Consider the following 20,067-nt stretch of genomic DNA (forward strand, 5'->3'; position numbering starts at 1 on the left):
ATGATATCAGGTTATAAAAATGTTACTCCGTATTTATTAATTAATTTGTGTCAACTTTAGTAACAAATTTAACAAGCCTATATAGTTTTGTAGTTGTTACCTTGGGCTTAGAAATATCAGGTTTGTTTATAGGCAAACTGTATCAAAAGCAAAAACTGAAAAAATTGATAAGCTTGAGAGCGCATATGTCGAGAATTAACATGTCTTCGTATCTTTTGCTTTTGATATATTTTGGTCTCTTGTCTTATATGTTGGTACACTTCTTAAAAGAGTTCAGAGGATCGTGTATATATAGTAACATATCGACACTAATAAACGGTAACTTTGTTTTTAGTAAGAGTGGATTTGTCATTTAAAAGTGAATTGTGGTTTAGCTTGTTGTCTGTTTATCTGTCTCTATGTTGTAATTGGATCTTTTTGAGAAATAATACTTGTTTAATTTATCGGTGTAAAGTAGCGTTAGGAGTTATATTTGTTGTTAAGAAAAAGTAACAAATTTAAGTATGTTTATATATTTTTGGGTGAGAAAGCAGCATATGTTTTAGGTAACTTTCAACTAAATAGTTTGATGAATCAATTGAGTGACGGAATCAAAATTTTTTATTGAGTTTGATTAAAAAAGAACGACTACGTTAGATATTGTATTAGTAAGTATTTTTATTGACATAAGTGTCGGCATACCTTGGAGCCTTTAGTTTCATACATGAACCTAAATTAAATCATATTTGTAAACGAAGTTATACCATTTATGGTTATTTGTAACCTAAGTTATATCATTATAAGTTGTCATGATTTTTCAAAATAAGAATGGTCGAATTGTAAATCACACAAATAAGTACATAACCAATGTAGGAGTACGTGAACAACTTTAAATTGGGTCGAACGGTTATTGTGTCGATTGGTTGAACTGGCTTGAACTGGATTTTCTAAAGAAATGCTTTTTTTTCTTATTGAAATTCTTATTTACCGAGTGATTTACTACATCAGGCTAAACATTATATTTATTTGTGTGTCCGTTAAAGCAATTGGTTTGATCACCGGTCAAACATCATGTTTCCATATTATACCAGTTGTGTTTGTGTTTTTATATCCTATATCCCTGTCTTACAATATAATACATTAAAATTTTAATCTAACTAATTTTGTTTAGTTAAATTATTATATGGAAAGTGGTCGAATAGTTGGTGTATGACAATAGTGGTTGTTGGAAACTTTTGAGTAAAGTTTAATTTTTAATTTCGTGTTAGGTTGGTATTTCTAGTTTTCTACTACCCATTATTTCTCATATCTAAAATATCCAACTCATTTTCAATTGAGAATCTTTGATCTATAATGTGATAATCACATATCTGATCTTAGCTAATTAATGATTGTATGGAAGGTGATCGAATACCTCTTTTGTCCATATTTGATCAAGTTGGAAATCGATAGTAAAACCTCATCCAAATTAAGTTTTAAATTTAAGGTAAAGATGTTGCAATCTCATTGCATAGCCAATCTTGTCACACTTAGACCACAATATATGATTAGCAGTCATCTCAATAGCTAGCGCACAACTAGGAGACAGTATCACGTCAATATCAATATCCCTTTTGTCGATATTTGATCAGAAAGTTGGAAACGGATCAAGAACCGGTCTCCAAATCAAGTGTGACTTGAACCCGAAACTATTTCAAATGAACAGTATAGAAATCTTTATGATCCGATCGATTTCGGTGCCATCCACTTATAATCATTGGGGAGCAAGGTTGCCAAGATTATTAAATAGGCAATTGTAGATCGATCATCAAGAGCCCTACCCTCGTGGGGGTGTGCCTTCATTTCCAACTGAAAGATCAAACCCCTTTCGTACCACATATTGTTGTTACAAAAATAGCCTGTTTAACCTTTTATCACATAGCCTCTTTTTCATTGTGAAACCACCACCGACACTAACTAGTTTGTTTACACCTATGCTCAAAACTAGGGTAAAAATAAAAACTTTTATATTTGAGTAAACTATAAATACAATGTAAGTAAGTAAGTAACTTAACTCGACATAATTTTCTAGCAACTTTTATATTGGAGTAATAAATGGTAATCCATACTCGATTGTTTAATTGTGTATTATACCTGTCATTAATTGTGTATTATACCTGTCAGTACGCTCGCTTACTCATTACATGTTGGGTATCACACATACCTGTTAGTTTGTTAAAAATTATCTATTTGGATTTTCAATACATTTCTCACTATTTTAATTTTATATACTTTTATTGCTTAAAGAATTAAAAATATAAGGGATATTGGTTTTTAATTACATGTTAGGATGAGTTTGTGATTAGTTTTGATATTTTTCGTGGGTAAGGATTTGTAATATGCTGGATTACCCGAACCGATTACCTGATAACATTGACCCACTTACTCGATGTACGTACCCGACAAAACTTTATATATATATATATATATATATTAGTTTTTAAATATATATATATATATTGGATTCGTTTGTAGTAGTTGACTTATGCAAGCTAATCTGGAATTTCATGTGTGATTGATTACAAAGAAACTAATACAGACAACTATGCCCCTCACAAACCAACATCTTTCATCTACCTTTTGCCTTTTTAAAAATTGAACAAAAAAACCACATTATTAGACCATTCACTATGGGGCTTCGTTGGGTGATGTTGCAGGCGCCGTTGGGCGCTTAACACCACCAAGGGGCGCCCTTGGTGGTGGGGTGCCGTCTTGCCCATCAACCCAACACCCGGCGCGGTTCATGGTGAATGTGGGTCCCCCTCTCTCACACACACACATATGCATATATATATATAAGGGCGCCTTTGGGGGCATTAAACCATAGCGGGGTGGGCTTCGATGCCCCCCATTGCTTACGTGGCGTTGACGTGTCATGGTGGAGGGGTTTCGAAGCCCCTCACCATAGAGGATGGTCTTAAAAGAGCATTTAGTAATTTTGTTTAATTTATGCGATTTGGATATAATAACTTAGACTGAAATTTTTTTTTTACCAATTTTCTTGGGAGAGAATTTCGAGGGGTATTTTGTCAAAAACGCGATTATTAACCCGAAACTTGATGGGGAATTATCCGATAAATACCTGACGGATTTAGAAAATGTTTTAATAATCGGATATGAGTTTGTTTAGAAATATCTATTCACAATATCTTACTTTTACCAAACCTTGCATCATTATGCAGTCCAATAGATATGTTTGTTGATGCATGCACCATGGTATTCACATCCTTCCCCATAAATCTATGGCCTTACTACCTACTCTAATGTTGATTGGGGAGGATCACTTGACTCGCGACACCTCCAACTCCGGTTATTGTGTATCTTTCGAAATTAACCTAATCTCCTGGTCTTCAAAACGCCAAGCACCATCTCTAGATCTAGTGCTGAAGTTGAATATCGTGGCATTGCTAGCGCTGCTGCTGAAACGAGTTGGATATGTAACATCTTGTTTGAACTTTTATGTACCAGTTCGTTCATCAACTATTTGCTAGTGTGACATTATATCTGCTATTTATCTCTCGGGTAATCTTGTCCGACACCAACGCACCAAACACACTGAAATAGTCAAACACTTTGTTCGAGAAAAGGTTCGTGCTGGCTCTGTTCACGTTCTTCATACACCAGCTGATTACCCAAATGCAAATATCTTCACCAAGGGACTGCCAAAGTCACTTTTCCACAAGTTTAAGTCAAACTCTATGTGTTCACCCTCCTACCGCTAAGACTGAGGGGTGTCTTAGTGTATACTATTGAATATTATTTGTATAATATTTAGATTACAACACATGATTGTATGGGATTGTATTTACTTTATTTATCCTGTATTGTAAATTTTAATCTAGTGACTGAAATTAACAATTCACAATCCTTGACCCGTCAACATTTTCTTTTTCCTTAATTTTGTGACTTTTGTCATTTCAATTATTCCTTTATATATTTATACAAGAAACATGCATTTGAAATTTTTGATGGGTGCAACTGCTACGTACACATGCCAATACCACATAAAAGCTTACATCAATCATCAGCAATTATGCTCCATGCCTATGAAATGCTGGCTCATATTTTGCTTGAAATGTGTAACAAAATACTTAAAATCTATTACTTACGCTATCAATATTAAGCGGGAATGAATACTTGATTTGCATTCCAATCGGGCATGATTTCAATATTTCATGATTTATAGGCAATCCAAGTTTAGTAACAGTAATAATTGGGCCAATGGGTAATATATGATACCGGGTCGGGCCGACATTGATGACACTTTTTAGTCCATTTTAATAGAAATTTGTAAATAGTTGCCCGTCTAAGTCGTCGTGCCCCGTTTCACATAAATACAAACCAAGTCGACCCGTTTTTATCTGAGTTGTATCGCAAGAAACGCGTGTGTGTGTTTTTTCTCAATAAAGTCTTTACTTGAATCAATTTGGGCTAGAAGATTCCTTTCTAATGTGAATCTTGGTTGGGATGTCAATTTCCAAATTTTAAGAATCCTGAAACCTAATCATGCACGCAGTTTGACCAAAAACTCTAGCTCAAACCTAACCTTATTTATTGTTAAACTCACCTTGAGATGTTAAGGTTAACCAATTGTTAATTAGCAGTTAAACTTCATAGTCGAAACTAAAATAAAGGTACGGGTTTCCGATTTAGTTTTCTATAGGTGAGGGAAAAATAATATTATTTTATTTAAATTCTAAAAAGTAAATATCCAATTGCGAATCAATTTGGATTTGTCACTTTGAAAAACAACTAAGTTGATCACATCCACTGGTGATGTATATTGTTAAGATGAAGCAATGAAAGCATCGACTATGATTGGTTCGAGATGACCAGTCTCCAAAGATGCATATGCATAAAGATCAATTTAAAACAATTTTCTCTCTCTTTTTTTTTTTTTTTTTATTAAATTGCAACTCAAAAACACTTTTGAAATTACAACTTTATTATATATAACTACGGAACTTGGACCCACACCTCACTAAAATAACAAAGTTTTATCCAACACCTTAATACCGTTAGGTCAAAAGCCTTTTGAACTAAACTATTTTTTTTGAAACATACAACTTATAACAAAATATTACATACAAGAAAAAGGAAATTAAGAACGTTTTCTTAGGAACGTAACTACATGGAAGATAACTAATTAATAAAAAATGCACCAATGCATGCTAAATAAAAGAAAGGTAGACGAATAGTGGATAACTCTTCTCGGCTTGGTGTGGGCTATAGTAGCTGGACAGGGCTGATGCGTCTCTTCTTGGTCTGCTTGATCATGGACTGGAACATACATTCATACTTTCATATATAGCGTTCAAACTGTTCGTCGCTCGAACTCGCTCGCAGCTCGCTCGGAAATTGCTCGCTCGTTTTTTCGCTCGATTGAAAACGAGCCGCTCTGCTCGGATCGGTTGTAAACGAGCCAAGCAACTAGTAAAGGTCTACTCGGTTCGGTTCGGCTCGAATATTTTTAATTTATTTTATATATAACGAGTGTTTTGCCCGGCGCGTTGCGCCGGGACAGGTTGGTAAAACCCATACTGTGGTAAAACCAAAGCAGGTGGTAAGTGCACGCGAATTGTCGGTTTTGGTTACGTGCATTATGATATCGAAACTGAAACAAAAAATAAAACAAAACAATATAAAAATTGAGGTTGACCAATGAGGTGACGTCGGTCAGTAAAACTCGGCATTGATAAAACTCGAGTGTTGTCGATCCCGAGAGTTGAGGTGATGAGTCTACAAATTTGGTCGGTCCCCGTCACGTTCGTTACGGTGCCGAAACTAAAACCAAAACAAAAATTGGCGTTCTTTTTTGTTAAGTTCGTTGCGGTACCGAACTAAAACAAAACACGATGATTCTATGCGAATTCGGTCGGTTTCACTTATCATCCGGCCCGTACCAAAATTATTTTGATAAACAATTCTCACGTTTACATAAACATATATACATAAACATAAGTGATACACTTGGATAAAAAATAACCAAAATCATAAGTAACACACTTGAAAAAAAAAATAACCAACTTTTTGCTCCATTAGAGATTTGATCCCTAGTTCCAGTCTTGAAGAAACATCTACCACAAACAATACAAATCAAACCAACACCAACATATATGTTTAAAGACAAAACTCTTATTACATATATAAAAATAAAAATAACACACTTTATAAGTTTGTGGCACCAAACTTCTTCTAATTTATACTAATTAGATAATTATATATGGACAAATATATAAATATATAGACAAAACACAAAAATATAAGCTTACAATTATTTTTACCTCTTAAAATTTTTCATATTTCGTCAATTTTATAGTTTTATTTGATCGCTTCAAATTTTTACAATACTAAAAGTTTGTTTACATGATCATTATATCTCACTTCAAACTTATTTTTAATAAAATATTACAATCTATTACACGTTTGTTTATAAACTATTAATTTATTTATAAAATATATTATTTACAAACTTCAAATTTGTTTCTTATTGAAAATTTTAAGTGAAAAAGAAATAAATAATGCTCGAAATCGCTCGATGTTCGATCGAAAAATGCTCGATTCGAATTTCGCTCGTTTAGGTTTTCGCTCTGTTCGAATTTCAACCGTTCGGTTCGGTTCGGTTGTAAACGAGCCAAGCAACGAGCAAGCCTTCGCTCGGTTCGGCTCGGCTCGTGAACAACCCTAGTTTCATACCAACTTTATCTTTCTATTTTTTCTTTTTAAAGACTAACTAGGTATTTACCTGGCGCCTTGCGTCGGGCAGGTCGGTAAAATATGGGTGGTGGTAAAACTCAAGAGTTGTTGGTCTCGAGCGTTAAGATGATAAGTTGACGTGAATTCAGTCGGTTTCTTACGATACTAGATATGTATAGTATTTAAATAACTATACACATCTGTATACTAATACTTTTAAACTACTCTAAAGAAAATCTAGTCTCATATCAAGTTTTGATCAATAGCAAAAGCTTTTACCACCTAGTCAAAACTAGAATGCTATAACATTTATAATTCATATATATTAATATTAATGTTTTAATTGCAGTTTTCTAATTTATTAGATTTGTTCGTGGGTTTAGACTGTGTTCAGTCATGGAAGTTCCAATGAGTTAACTTGGGAAATTGTTACCACGTGCACTCAATGAACCAACATTACAAACAAAACTTCATATTATCCCATTTTATTCTATATAAAGTTTAATTAATATCTTTTAGTTTAATTTAAACTTTAACCAGCTATATAGCTAACAATTCATATTATATATCAGTTATAACTAATTGAATTGAATTAAGTAGATAAATTATGTTTTGTGGTTTGATTAGTCCATCAATTATTCATTTCTCATTTAAATGAGTCATAAAAAATTACAAAAGTTTAAACTATCTCGTATTAGATTTAGAGTTTAAATTTAAACGAGCTAGCCTAGGCCCAGCTCATTGACACACCTAGCCAAACTGCTCGTCTCGTTCACCAACGAGCCGATCTTCATCAAGACCAGATGGGCACAAACAACTCGAACCCGGAAAAAACCGGAACCGGGTTTCTTTATTCCCAAGTTTTTACTACCGGAACCCGCACTCGATGCTACCCGTAGGGTATGCATAAGATATGCATTTCAGAACCAAAACCCTTATATGGAATCAGACCCAATTTTCACCCGGTAATACCTTAAACCGAAACCGGGTTTTTCAAATAGCCGAAACTACCATAAAACACCCCAAAAAATGCAGCGCCTTAAAAAACCCAATTTGTACCCGGAAAAAAAAAAGTCAAAAATAGAGTTTTTTCTATACCTGAAAATAGGGTATTCAAATACCGGTTTTATACATAACCCAAACCCGGTGTATAGAGTTTAATTTTTAGAGACAATACTCATACCCGAAGCCGACCCGGGTATGACTAATACCCGATTCTAGTTTCAGACCCGGAACTGAGTAATAGAAAAACCCGATTTCTACACTTCTGATCGAGATAGAGTCGAACCTAAAATTTTTAAAGCCTTATTTTTACTGATTACCCACCCGTGACCCGACCCATGAACTTACCCGGTTCACATGCATAGAAGTGGCACGTGAGAGAAGCGTCGTTGGCTTCACCTTTTTGACTTTAATAAACGGTTTATCACCTGCCAATCTGCCATTCTCTCTCTCTCACTCACCCACTCACTTCCTCTCCCACTATTATGGTCTCTGCAAATTCGACCTAACCTAAACCATCAACCATTTCAATTTCAATCAATCCATATGGATCTGTTGTCCGTACAGATCAAACCTGCAACACGATGCCCTTACATACCCACCAACAATCACTTGTACGACAACCTTAATTCCTCATTAAAATCACGAAACACAGCTTCTAACAGACACCTGCTCGACATCAAGACCGTTTCTTCTCATCGTTCGTTTGTCGTACGAGCTACCGGAAACAAGAATTCCGATTCATCGTCTTCTGCAGGTGGGTTTTCTGTTATTCATCTTCAATTTTTACAATTCCACCTTTTAATTATGTACCAATTATTTGTATTAATTTTAGTTTCTGATTATCAGTTCATTATACTGGTATTACTATATTGTTAACCCATGATAGTAATTTCAAAAGCTTTAATTTTTGTGGTTTTTGATGAATTTGATTAAAATTGGTTTGGATTCATTAAAAAAATTATTATTATTTTATATTTTTTTTAACTCAAGTGACTCAACATAGATTTTAAGACAAAATTTGTCCGATTAGGAGGTGCAAAGTCGTTTAATAATCTGATCTGCATATAGGATATATCCTAATTTAGATTCAATTACAATGTGTGAACAAGTCAAAAATGAAGCTTGGTAAAAATAAACATTATTGAATGATGATATCTATGTTTAGTATGCGACCAAATGCCATGCCGCCTAACTTTCTCGATGGTAGATGTATATCTATACATTGGGTACTTATCAATAAGTGTTCCAAACATACGCGCACACATGTATATGTATATATATGCCAATACATATATTTATACTTATCATATTTATGCCTATACATACACTGATACACATGTACTTACAACTTACAAGCATACATCATCATCGTACTCAGTAAATCCCACCAATAGCAAAGCTATGGTAGGGTCTGAGGAGGGTAAGATGTAGACAACCTTACCTCTTCTTCTATAATGATTTACCTATATTCTCGTTAGTGCTTGTGGTCCGTAAGTTTTCTTGATTTTTCCTTATTAAGGGCATTTTTGCCTTTTAGGTATATGATTACTAGTGAAAAGAGCTACTGATTATGTCCAGTCATTATTTTTGAATTCTTTTTTGTTTCCTCAGAGTTTTATGAATTTGTATTAATAAATAAGAATTTAAGAATAAAATGATGGGTGTTTTGATCATTTTTTGATTATGTGTCGTGCACACGGCGTTTTATGAACGGAATTGGACAAACTCACAGTAACTAGGAACAAAAAGCGTAAAAAAAGAAGTTTAGGGACCGATCTGTAGTTTCCAGCATACCACATGACAAAAAATGTGATCTTTTCCAATTTTTAATGTTAATTTCTTTGTTACATCTTAATTTTTGGGGTGTTATTTTAAATTATAGGCAATGGTGATCATTCTGAAGGCAACAGACCTAGTGATACGGGTACACCAAAGTCCCATCATAAAGTTACCGACTGGAGAGAGTTTAGAGCCATTCTTTATAAGAATCATCAGGTAATATATTTCTGAATCGTGTTCCATGTTCTTTATGTAAAATATCAACATCAACTAAAAGGAGTAGAGGTTGCAAAATGGGCGGGTCGGGTAGCGGATCAAAATGAGTCAGCGTTGAAACGTGTCACACACACTTTTTGTCCATCTTTTGAAAATACTAAATGCATCATTTATAGTTAGAAAACTACTATCGCTACAATTTTTATTTGAACAAAAAAATTTGGGAGGTTGTGTGTATTAAATTAGATGGTTTTGAATTACTTCCCTTTTAGACTTTAGTTAAGTTTATTTATTTGACAGATCGTAATTGCCACCTCGATTTATTATTAACAAGATTTTACAAATTATGTTCCTACAATAATCTAATTATTTAGGGATCATATACTCTGTTATTTATTATCAAACGGGTCGAGTAATTACATATATAGCCTTACATTATCTATTAAATTTTTAATTAATCAAAATCTGTCAAATACTGATTTTAAATAGGGTGTTGCTATATATGCATCAGTAATGATGCTATACATACACTGGGTGACGACATGATGTCATCACATGTGGCCGTATGACAGGGAGAAAATTGTCATACGGGTTGTATGACTTTTGTCAGTGGTCACGTTAATCACTTTTGTGACAGTGTATCATATCATATATGCTGTATAATATGAAGACACTAACTCATATGGCCCGTAAAAACATTATAGCCCGTATATGTACTAGTCTAACATGTTATGCGACTCGTATGGCATGTAGAGTGAGCCTTATAAATATCATGTAATCACTTTTAAATAACTAAAATTTGTTCGGTATGTTATATAGCAAATGCTTAACAAACAAGATGAAGGCGTGGTCCACGAGCCCAAACGTCTAGGGTCAAAATGGGCCCATCCATTGACCACCCCCGAGACAGGCTGCATCCTTGTTGCAACCGAAAAGCTCAACGGAGTCCAAACCTTTGAAAGATCCGTCATCTTTCTTCTCGGCTCGGGCACTCGACACCCTCACGAAGGCCCGTTTGGAGTAATAATAAACCGGCCACTTTACAAAAAAATCAAAAACACAAAACCCACAAATCTTCATTTATCCACCACATTTTCCGAGTGTCAGTTGCACTTTGGCGGGCCCCTCGAGGCGAGCATATTCTTGTTGAAAACAAATGGGAAAAAAACATTTATAACTTTGAAGAAGTTGTTCCTGCTTTGTCGTTTGGTTCACGAAACAATTTGGATGAAGCTTCGGCTTTAGTGAAAACCGGGGTTTTGAAACCGCAAGATTTTAGGTTTTTTGTCGGGTATGCTGGTTGGCAGCTTGATCAGCTAAAAGAAGAGATTGAAGCCGGCTTCTGGCATGTGGCGGCTTGTAGCTCAAATTTGGTGTTTGGTAGGAATCACAGTTTGTCATCAGAGGGTTTGTGGGAAGAGATTTTGGAGCTGATGGAGCTGAGCCATAAGCCGAAGCAAGATCTATAGTTTTTGTTTTGAGGTTATTTGAGTTGAAATAAAATGGAAGTGTTTTAAGGATAAAAGTTTACTTGTTTTATAATTGTTACAAGTAGTAATTTGTACAGAATTAAAGTAGAAATTTGCTTTACAATCTGTAAATGAACCTATGGTAGTTTTAACTTAGAGGGTGCTATGCTTGGTACATGTTGATAAATGTGACTTCTTGTGAGCATCATTAAATAATGGGATACTCACCAAAATAGGCTATTTGATCCAGAAAACTTGACAAAATAGACATTGATTTTTATCACTTCAAATTATACATATCTGAAAAACCAACCAATCTTAAATCACCATATAAGTAAAGTTGGGCTGGAATTTAGCTAACACTAAAAACATTATAAAGTACATGCCCAGAAAATAACCAATCAGATAATTACGTGTGTAACCATAGGCTACATATTACACATCGGCTAAAAGAGCCAACATTATCTTTGACGACACAGAAAAGCAGGCGGCTAAATCTTAGCCGGTGGCTACAAAGCTGGTTATATGCTTGTTGACGTCTAAAGTTTAGCCCCTTTACTCCTTTAGTCAACGACTAAGATGATACCTAGCTGTGTTATTAAAAGAGGAAAACGGCATAAGATTTAGACTTGTCTTTTTCTCCACCGGCTCAAATATAGCCGACTCTTTTAGCCGTCTCCTAAGATCCAGCTAACACTTTACACGTGTAATTATTAAATTGGTTGTTTTATCTACTGAATGATTTTTACATCTAAATTCCGGCCTCCTTAACCGGCTTCACTTATTGATTGGTTTTTTATCTTTCAAAAAAAAAAACTTATTGATTGGTTTTGGATATGTCTGTCTTTAAAGTTCTATAAGTCAATATTTATTTATTCCTTTTTAGTGCAAATTGACTATTTTGATGATTTTTCCTTAAATAATTTGTAAGAAGAGTAACAATTCGTTGTCTTTAAAAACACGGGGCGGGTGAGTTTGATACATCTTGCGTCTAGAACTTAGATTCAAAGTTCAAAATGATCACAATTAACGGGCAAGTAATTCTACAGAAAAGAAATGTTATATTTTCTTAATTAGGAAACACGATTAACCCGATCCTATAACACCAGCAGCTGTTCATTTAAACTGCAAAGCCGTTGACTTTCAAACTTCAAAGTCAAATGCGATCCAATTTCTGTACTTTACAACGGTATGCTTTACTTGTATATGGTTTTAATGATTCTGTCGTGAAAGCCACATCATCAACCATTAGAATCTTCAACCGATTTCGCTTCATGTTTCATTGCAGCAACAACATATCTCACTTCAAGGTCAAACATCAACATTTGACTTCCCATCAGCAACAACTTTTCAATCCAATCTACTTTTGGCCTTGTCTGCATGTGCTCTTCTAACCGCATCTTGAATTTGTCTTTCGTGTCGTTTAAGCATGTCGTCAGTGTTTCCGCCATGTGGCATCAACGGTCCAGAATAAACCCTGCTTATCTTCTTTGCATGGCCCTGAAAAATGACTCACATTATATATAATCATAATTTGCAATAGTTTTACTATTCACTTATGTAAATGCTACAACATCTCAATACATGAAGTTTTTATATTTAATATATGGCCCCTCAACGATTCTGCGTGAATATTTTGTTGTATACATATTCGACGTCATTTTTCTTCCGCAGTTCACTCACCACGGCAAATGAAGTGGATTTATGTTAAGATTTTGATTTTATTTTATAAAGTTTTGATCTAGTTATTTTTTTATCGGTTTAACATGCGGGTCTTTATAGTAGTTATTGTTAAATGCTAAAATGGGAACTAGTCTAACATTGAGTTAACAAACCAATAGTATGAAGCTTACCATGGTTTTTGTGGGCTTGGTGGATTCTTGTACTGGATGCATGTTGCTCATTGGTCTTTTTTGTGCATGATCCATGGTTAAAAGCACCATCCTTAAACTTGTGCCGATCGCGTCGTCTTTAAGGTTGTTAATGCTCCCATAGCACTTTGGTGGATCTCGGAGTTATAATATGCAAATCTGTTTTTGGATCTTCCATTCGGGTTATATTTTCTGACGGTCACCGGTCCCTGAAATGAAAAAAAATGGATATTATTAATAAGATGAATTTCAAGAATACAAAGTGGTAATTTTGGCCTATTTACTTGTGACTTCATGTTTAACTGAATCATGTAATTAAAATGGAACCTAACATGGGCCTATGGGCCATAAACTAATAAACCCTGATAATAACTAGTAATAGTTATAATTAACATGCTCTAACGGTAAATCAGGTAAAAAAATCAGCTAAAAATGTGGTTGAGAGTATCTTAAATGTGTGTTTTTAAAGCATACAAGCTACAAAGTTGTTTATTGACAAGACCCATATGTTTATATGTGTTTAAGACATCAACCCTAACACGTAACTTAAGATCGTGTAACCAAAACATGACATGTGCGCCTTAACTCATTTATTGAAACGGGCTGACAAGCTGTAAGGAGATTACAATCAAGTTGTAAACATGTTAAGAGACTTGTTATATTATAAATGGATCTAACAGGTCAACATGTTTGATTAAACGGTTGTAATTAAATGGCTAAACATGTCAACCCGAACATGACCTGGCTGGTTTTAAACGAGTTATAAGCAAATTATAAACATGTTAAACATGTCAGAGGGTTGTAATAAATGGGTTAAACGGGTCAACCTGTCCTTTAGGTTGTGCTTTCAATTCTCCGGCACCCATCCTAACAGATTCAGGCACGTCCTTTCATAGCTTCAGTTTTCTAGTAGGTGATGAAATGCAGAACAAGGGTTGTTGTGGTCATTCTATGTTGAACTTGTGAATTTAACGTACTTTCTAGCTTCCTCTTCGCGGTACCTCGCATCAAACTCTTTACTTGGAGGGTATACTGGTAATTCGGATGGATCACAAGGAAGCGGTTCTTCTGTGAAGAACTGGGACATAACAACATTTCAGTTATCAACACAGCTGGTAAATTAGAATTGTTGTGTTAAATGAGTCGCGTTCTACACGACTCGTTTAACACAACTAGTAAACCTGAACACGACACATTAAACAATTGTGTCATTTTTTAAGCACTAACATAGATATGTTTAATAAGTGGTTACACAACACAATATGTTTATATCCAATTAAATTATGAATCTATGTTGATTACATATATATGAATGTCCTAAAGATTCAAAACTTGTTTTGTTAACACGATTATTGGCATGATTCACTAATCACAGTGAAGAAATAGTAAGATACCATTAATACGATAAAGTGAAAGTGTACCAAAATTACCATTTATGCAGGTCAAAACTTTGATCAATCTATTTATATACAAAAGACAAAAATCTTTATGCATGTTAAAATTATACCTCACTAGCAAGTGCTGAAGTTGCGGTCCCACGTGCATCCGGTTCGATTGTAAGTAACGTATCTAAAAGGGCCAAAGCCGAAGGAGGCAAGTATTGTTGAAACGTCTCGATAATACGACGTTTATACGGTTGTTGAGGTTTAGTTGCATGAGGTAACTTTGATACTTTCCAATATTCTTCTGAGGGTGAACCACAAAGCTTGAAAATCTTGTGTATTTGTTCAACCTAACATTTCATGTCATTATTAGTTTAAACAATTAGCAAATGAAATTAACATTACATTATTACCAAAAGTATTAAAAGTAATAACATTAAGATTAGCATTAACATACCTCTGTTCTTCCTGGCATAATGGGCCGGCCCAAAAAGAGCTCAGCGAAAATGCAGCCCACACTCCAGATATCGATGGCGACACCATATGACGTGGCACCAAATAATAGTTCGGGTGCTCGGTACCATAAAGTTACTACTCGACTAGTTAGTGGTTCTTTTTGACCCGGTTCAAACCGTGCAGCCAGTCCAAAATCTCCAATCTTGAGAACTCCATCGTTGTCGACTAGAATATTTGAACCCTTGAGGTCACGGTGCAGAATGCCACGAGAATGGCAGTTCTCCAATCCACGAAGAAATTGTTGCATATAACATTTAATCTATAAAAAAGATGTTCAAAAAAGAAAAAAATGAACAAAAATAGAAACATACCAAATGGGTTGAGACATAATTAATGCACAAATTATTTACATTTTTAACACTACCCAATGGCTCTTCTTTCCACCTTGTATGGGTCGGTTTGGGCACTTTGGGTAAAATCTTAAACAATAACCGAAATTTTGGTTTTTAGTTTTTGAAAACCGTTTGGTTTCGGTTTATTTGGTATGGGTTCTCTTTTGGTATTTTGGTTTGGGCCCGTTTTGGACTCAAACTGAAATTTCAGTTTTTGAGTTTTTTAAAACAAGTTCGGTTTCAGTTGTTTTTAGGTCTTGGCTAAATTTTGGTATGTATGTTTGGGCTATTGCGCTCAAATCAAACCAAAAACCAAAAATTTCGGTTTTTGAATTTTTTTAAATTGTTCATTTTTAACTTTTTCGGTCTTTCAGTTTCTAAAACTGTTTGGTTTGGGTTTACAATTTGGGCATGAAATTTTTTGGTTGAAAAAAGGTTGGTTCAATATAAGGAATCCGAGTCTGGTTTTTTTTGTTAATTAATAATTAATCGATTATTATGTATTTGAGCTAAAAATATTTGGGTTACAATATTTATAACTTCTTATAAATTACTTAAAATTCAAAGTAAAAAAAATTAAAATCCATAAATTCAGTTGTTTGCATTCAGTTATTTCGATTTCATGCACAAGCTTACCACCTCTAATAACAACCAAAAGAATCTAATAATCTATACTACAGATTTTCATCATAATTCATAAACATGAAATAAGAACAAATTATTAGAAACCTGAGGCAAAGTGAACTTTTGGGCTTTCTGATGAGAATGTAAAAGGCCAACAAGATCATGCTCCATATAATCAAAAACAAGATATAAGCTGCCTGAGTACTTTGAAGTGACCAAAGCTTGAAGCTTCATACAATTTGGGTGGTCTAATCTTCGCAATATTTGGATCTCACGAGCCATAAAACGGACACTTTCCGGTTCCATATTAACAAACCGCACTTTCTTTACCGCAACAATCTTATCGTTTAGCAGATCACGGGCTTTGTAAACACTACTATATGTTCCTTGCCAATCTGCATTAGAAAAATACTAACTTATGTTACTAACTGTGCATTAAAAGTTAAAACTACCACTTTTTAAAATCTAAAGTAACTAAAATTCGGCTATTAAACCAACTTCTAAAGCAGATTTGAACAGTAATGTGATATTATACAATCAGGATAAGATAACCATCTATAATAACAGGCCTGTAAAGGAACTTAACGAACATGAACGAGACATGTTCGTGTTCATTTGTTTGACTCTAATCAAACAAACTATCGAACACGGACAGTTAAACAAACATAGTTTTTTCATGTTCGCTTGTTAAATGAACATATTGATGTTCATGTTTATTTTTAACGAGTGTTCGCTCATTTAAATTAGTTCAGTTATATTCACTCGTTTACGTTTGTGAACCTTTTGTTTAAATTATTAACGAACGAACATAGCTGAACATAGATGAATACACATAATTTTCACTTAGAAAAATTAAAGTAATTTGTAATCAATGATATTTTAATTTCATAAAGCTTGACCTAGTAGCAATAGGCCTTAAAAATTTTAATGGCATGTAAAAAACCAACATAAAGGAACGTAAACAAATAATCACATATGAAAGTAAACTAACTTAATTGTGCGCACATAAATGAATGTTCACGAACAAAAAATGAACTGAACGAACCAAACATGTGTAATGTGTTTATCTTCATTCGTTAACTGAATGAACAAAAAAATTGTCATGCCCGTTCGTTTAGTATAAACAAACTTAGTAACCAAAGAACAAAAGTACTCCACATCTATCGAAAACGAATCAAACATACAATAACAATGAGCACATGATAACAACACACAACAATAAAGATGCAAGATTGTATAACCAACAAGACAGTAAGTACTAACTTTGTCAAGCATCTCGTACGAGTCAGCACTTCGAGGAACCCAACCTTGTACAGCATCCGGGGCAACTGAAGTTAACCATGTGGGCCATCCCGCCGCCTTTCCTTGGGCCCCACCAACTATACTCTTAATCTTTTGCATCCTTTTTGAACCTAGTACCCTCTCAGATATTGATTGTCTTTTACTATCTTTTTGTTGTTTCTCAATACCATCTTTATTCACAGGCTCTACCACCTGTGCTCCAATAAACTTGCCCTCTTCTTCCTTATCTTTTCTTCCCCTTCCACAATTTGATTTCGAACAAATCCCACCCATGTCTTTTAATCACAATTGTATTAATTTTCATACAACTTTCATGATGATTGAATATTAATGAATTACACACACCTCTTTTGGGGAAAACAAAATGCAAGAAGTTATTCAAGCATTTAATTTCCCCACAATCATACAATGCCAACCTTTTTAATTAACCGAACCGAAACCTTAGGTAAATATTCAACAAAGAATCTAAACAATATCCAAATGATGCAAATTGTTCAAAACAATGCAACCATGAATGAAACACGTCGAATGTGATCAAGGAAACCGAAGGAAGGAATGTGAATAACAAGAAGGATAGGTACTCAGAAGAAGCCTAGACCAGAAATCATGCATCCAAAAGATCCAAATTATTATTATTCGAATCCACACAAATTGGATCTAGAGATTTGTGTGTGAATATTTTTGGTTTGAAAATTGTGATGCATGGATTTCTGGCCGTTTCTGTGAGGTAACCTAGAAGATGGATGATTCGGGGGTTTCAAATGATTTCCCCTTGGATTATGGTTCGCATCTGAATTTTATACCTAATTTGTCGATACGATTTTGTCTAAGTCCAAATATGGAAAGATTATTAATAAGTGCAAACATAGTGTGTGATATATATATGGGTCCATTACGTATGATTATATTTATATGATGCATGGAAATGGTTAATTAAAAAAGTAGATAAAGATTATATAATTACAGAAAAATATGGAAATTACTTAGGCTTCTAAATCAAAGAACAGTTCAAACGAAGCCCTGGAAATACGCTTGACCATATACAGATTTCCTATATGCTGATAGTAATGACAGGAAGCTTTATAATGGCGGGAAATATAACGTTCCCTTGAATGTACTTTCTTGTTTTAGTCCTTGTAAATTTTAAAAATGTTCTTAGTAAAATTATTTCTTCTCTTTTACTTCTATTGGAAACATAGATATTTCTATTAGATCAAGAGCTACTCAAATAATTCGAAACTTGATCTGAATAGAGTCAGTTGTAAAAGAGCCGGATTCCAATCACCCGACACAACATATTTATTCACGGCAGTGATGACAGTCTCTTTCCCAAGGTCCGATTACTCATAAGATCAGCAGTACTCTAGCCCATCTGCTCCCCTTTTAGGCGCTTCCTCTAGTTAAAGAATGAATTCAGGGGTTTCATGCACCCATAGGGGCTTCGGGAGGATAACATGAATCGTATAAACATGAACCATGTTAGTTATGTGCTTCCCCTTCAAGAGCTGGGCTACTACCCTAATAAAGTTATTCCTAGCGTATGGTATTGGATAAATTGAGTTTTTCTCTACTATAGCACCTAATAGTTAGATACTTAGAATATTAAGCATTAGGCGCAACTTCGACTATAAAACATCCCGTTAGTATCTTCTCTTTCTGTTTCAAGCTTCAAGCAATAGCATAGGAGCTCGGATTCCAGTCATATCGTTAGAAGGCCACATAGTTGTATCGATTTGCCATTTGAATGAGTCGAGTTCAATATGACCATATATGTATCCTTATGTGACAATCATATCTAACGTTAACTTAAAGGTAATAGCATTTTTGTTAAAAAAATGTTATATTTCATTGAAAATTGTTTTCTTTTTCTTTTAACAAAATTTATCCCTTCAAAAAAATATATTAATTGGTTAATATTACAAACATTATATTTTTATATAGAAAATAAGCAGTCAACTTATATATGAGTATCTTCAACAACAGTTATTTTAAACGCTTACAAACATGCTGCATCACGTCAGTTACTAAAACAGATTAATTTCAAATAGTCTACAAACAAGACAACAGAGATTCCTAACTAGTACGGAAAGAGAAACGTTTTCATGTATCGGAAGGTGAAAGAAAATGATGGTGAATATTTAAATATTTTATTGTAATTTTAAAAACGATGTTTGGTTGAAAATAATTTTATTTAGGGTTCTCAATTGTATCGACCCGTATATAACCCTATTAATCCGACTATTCACAGAACTAGATAATTCTTTTATGTATATTTTTTATATATAAGCAACTACTTTCATTTTTATAGTTTTAATATTTAGACATTAATAAATACAATACATATGTTACAATATTTGAGTCATAACACTTCAAATGTTCGCTTACAAAGCTCATGGTTTGAAGTTTCTTTGTAGAAAGCTTGTAGAAAACTCACTTAAAATCGACTCGATTTTTAAACAAGTCAAGTTTAAGTCACAATTGACTCACTTAAAATCGACTTGATTTTTAAACAAGTCAAGTTTAAGTCACAATTGGCTCGCTCATTTGACACACTTAAATACTTTCAACATTTTATAGTCGAAGCAAAAAGACACTCAACTTTTTAAAACCGACTCTTAATTATTATCCGATGCAATTCAAATACTTTTATTTTTATTGTAAGTTGTAACAATCTACACAAGTCAATGTTTTTAAATTGAGTTACTTGACTCCGCATGTGATTAGTTAGTTAAACTAGAGATCACACCTATTCAATAAATAAATAAATTAAAAAGAATGTATACATACACGTACTAAAATCAGCCACAACGATTTATATGTCTCATCTAGTCGAACCATGATGTCTTGGTGGCAGTCC

The 20,067-nt window shown here is 34.0% G+C and overlaps 2 pseudogenes across 1 annotated transcript; one reads left to right on the forward strand and one right to left on the reverse strand.

The window, feature by feature from the left end:
* Positions 1-8,140: 8,140 nt before the first annotated feature.
* On the forward strand, positions 8,141-11,444 carry LOC143554218 (uncharacterized; annotated as a pseudogene). Its single transcript, XR_013138964.1, has 3 exons — positions 8,141-8,473; positions 9,602-9,714; positions 10,534-11,444. The product of XR_013138964.1 is annotated as an uncharacterized LOC143554218 (transcript).
* Positions 11,445-12,279: 835 nt separating this feature from the next.
* On the reverse strand, positions 12,280-18,116 carry LOC143554217 (putative serine/threonine-protein kinase At1g09600; annotated as a pseudogene).
* Positions 18,117-20,067: the final 1,951 nt, after the last annotated feature.

Source organism: Bidens hawaiensis, unplaced genomic scaffold (genome assembly GCF_021521415.1).
Source record: "Bidens hawaiensis isolate Kalapana, Puna unplaced genomic scaffold, B.hawaiensis_p1.1 tig00017565_1, whole genome shotgun sequence".
NCBI lineage: Eukaryota > Viridiplantae > Streptophyta > Magnoliopsida > Asterales > Asteraceae > Bidens > Bidens hawaiensis.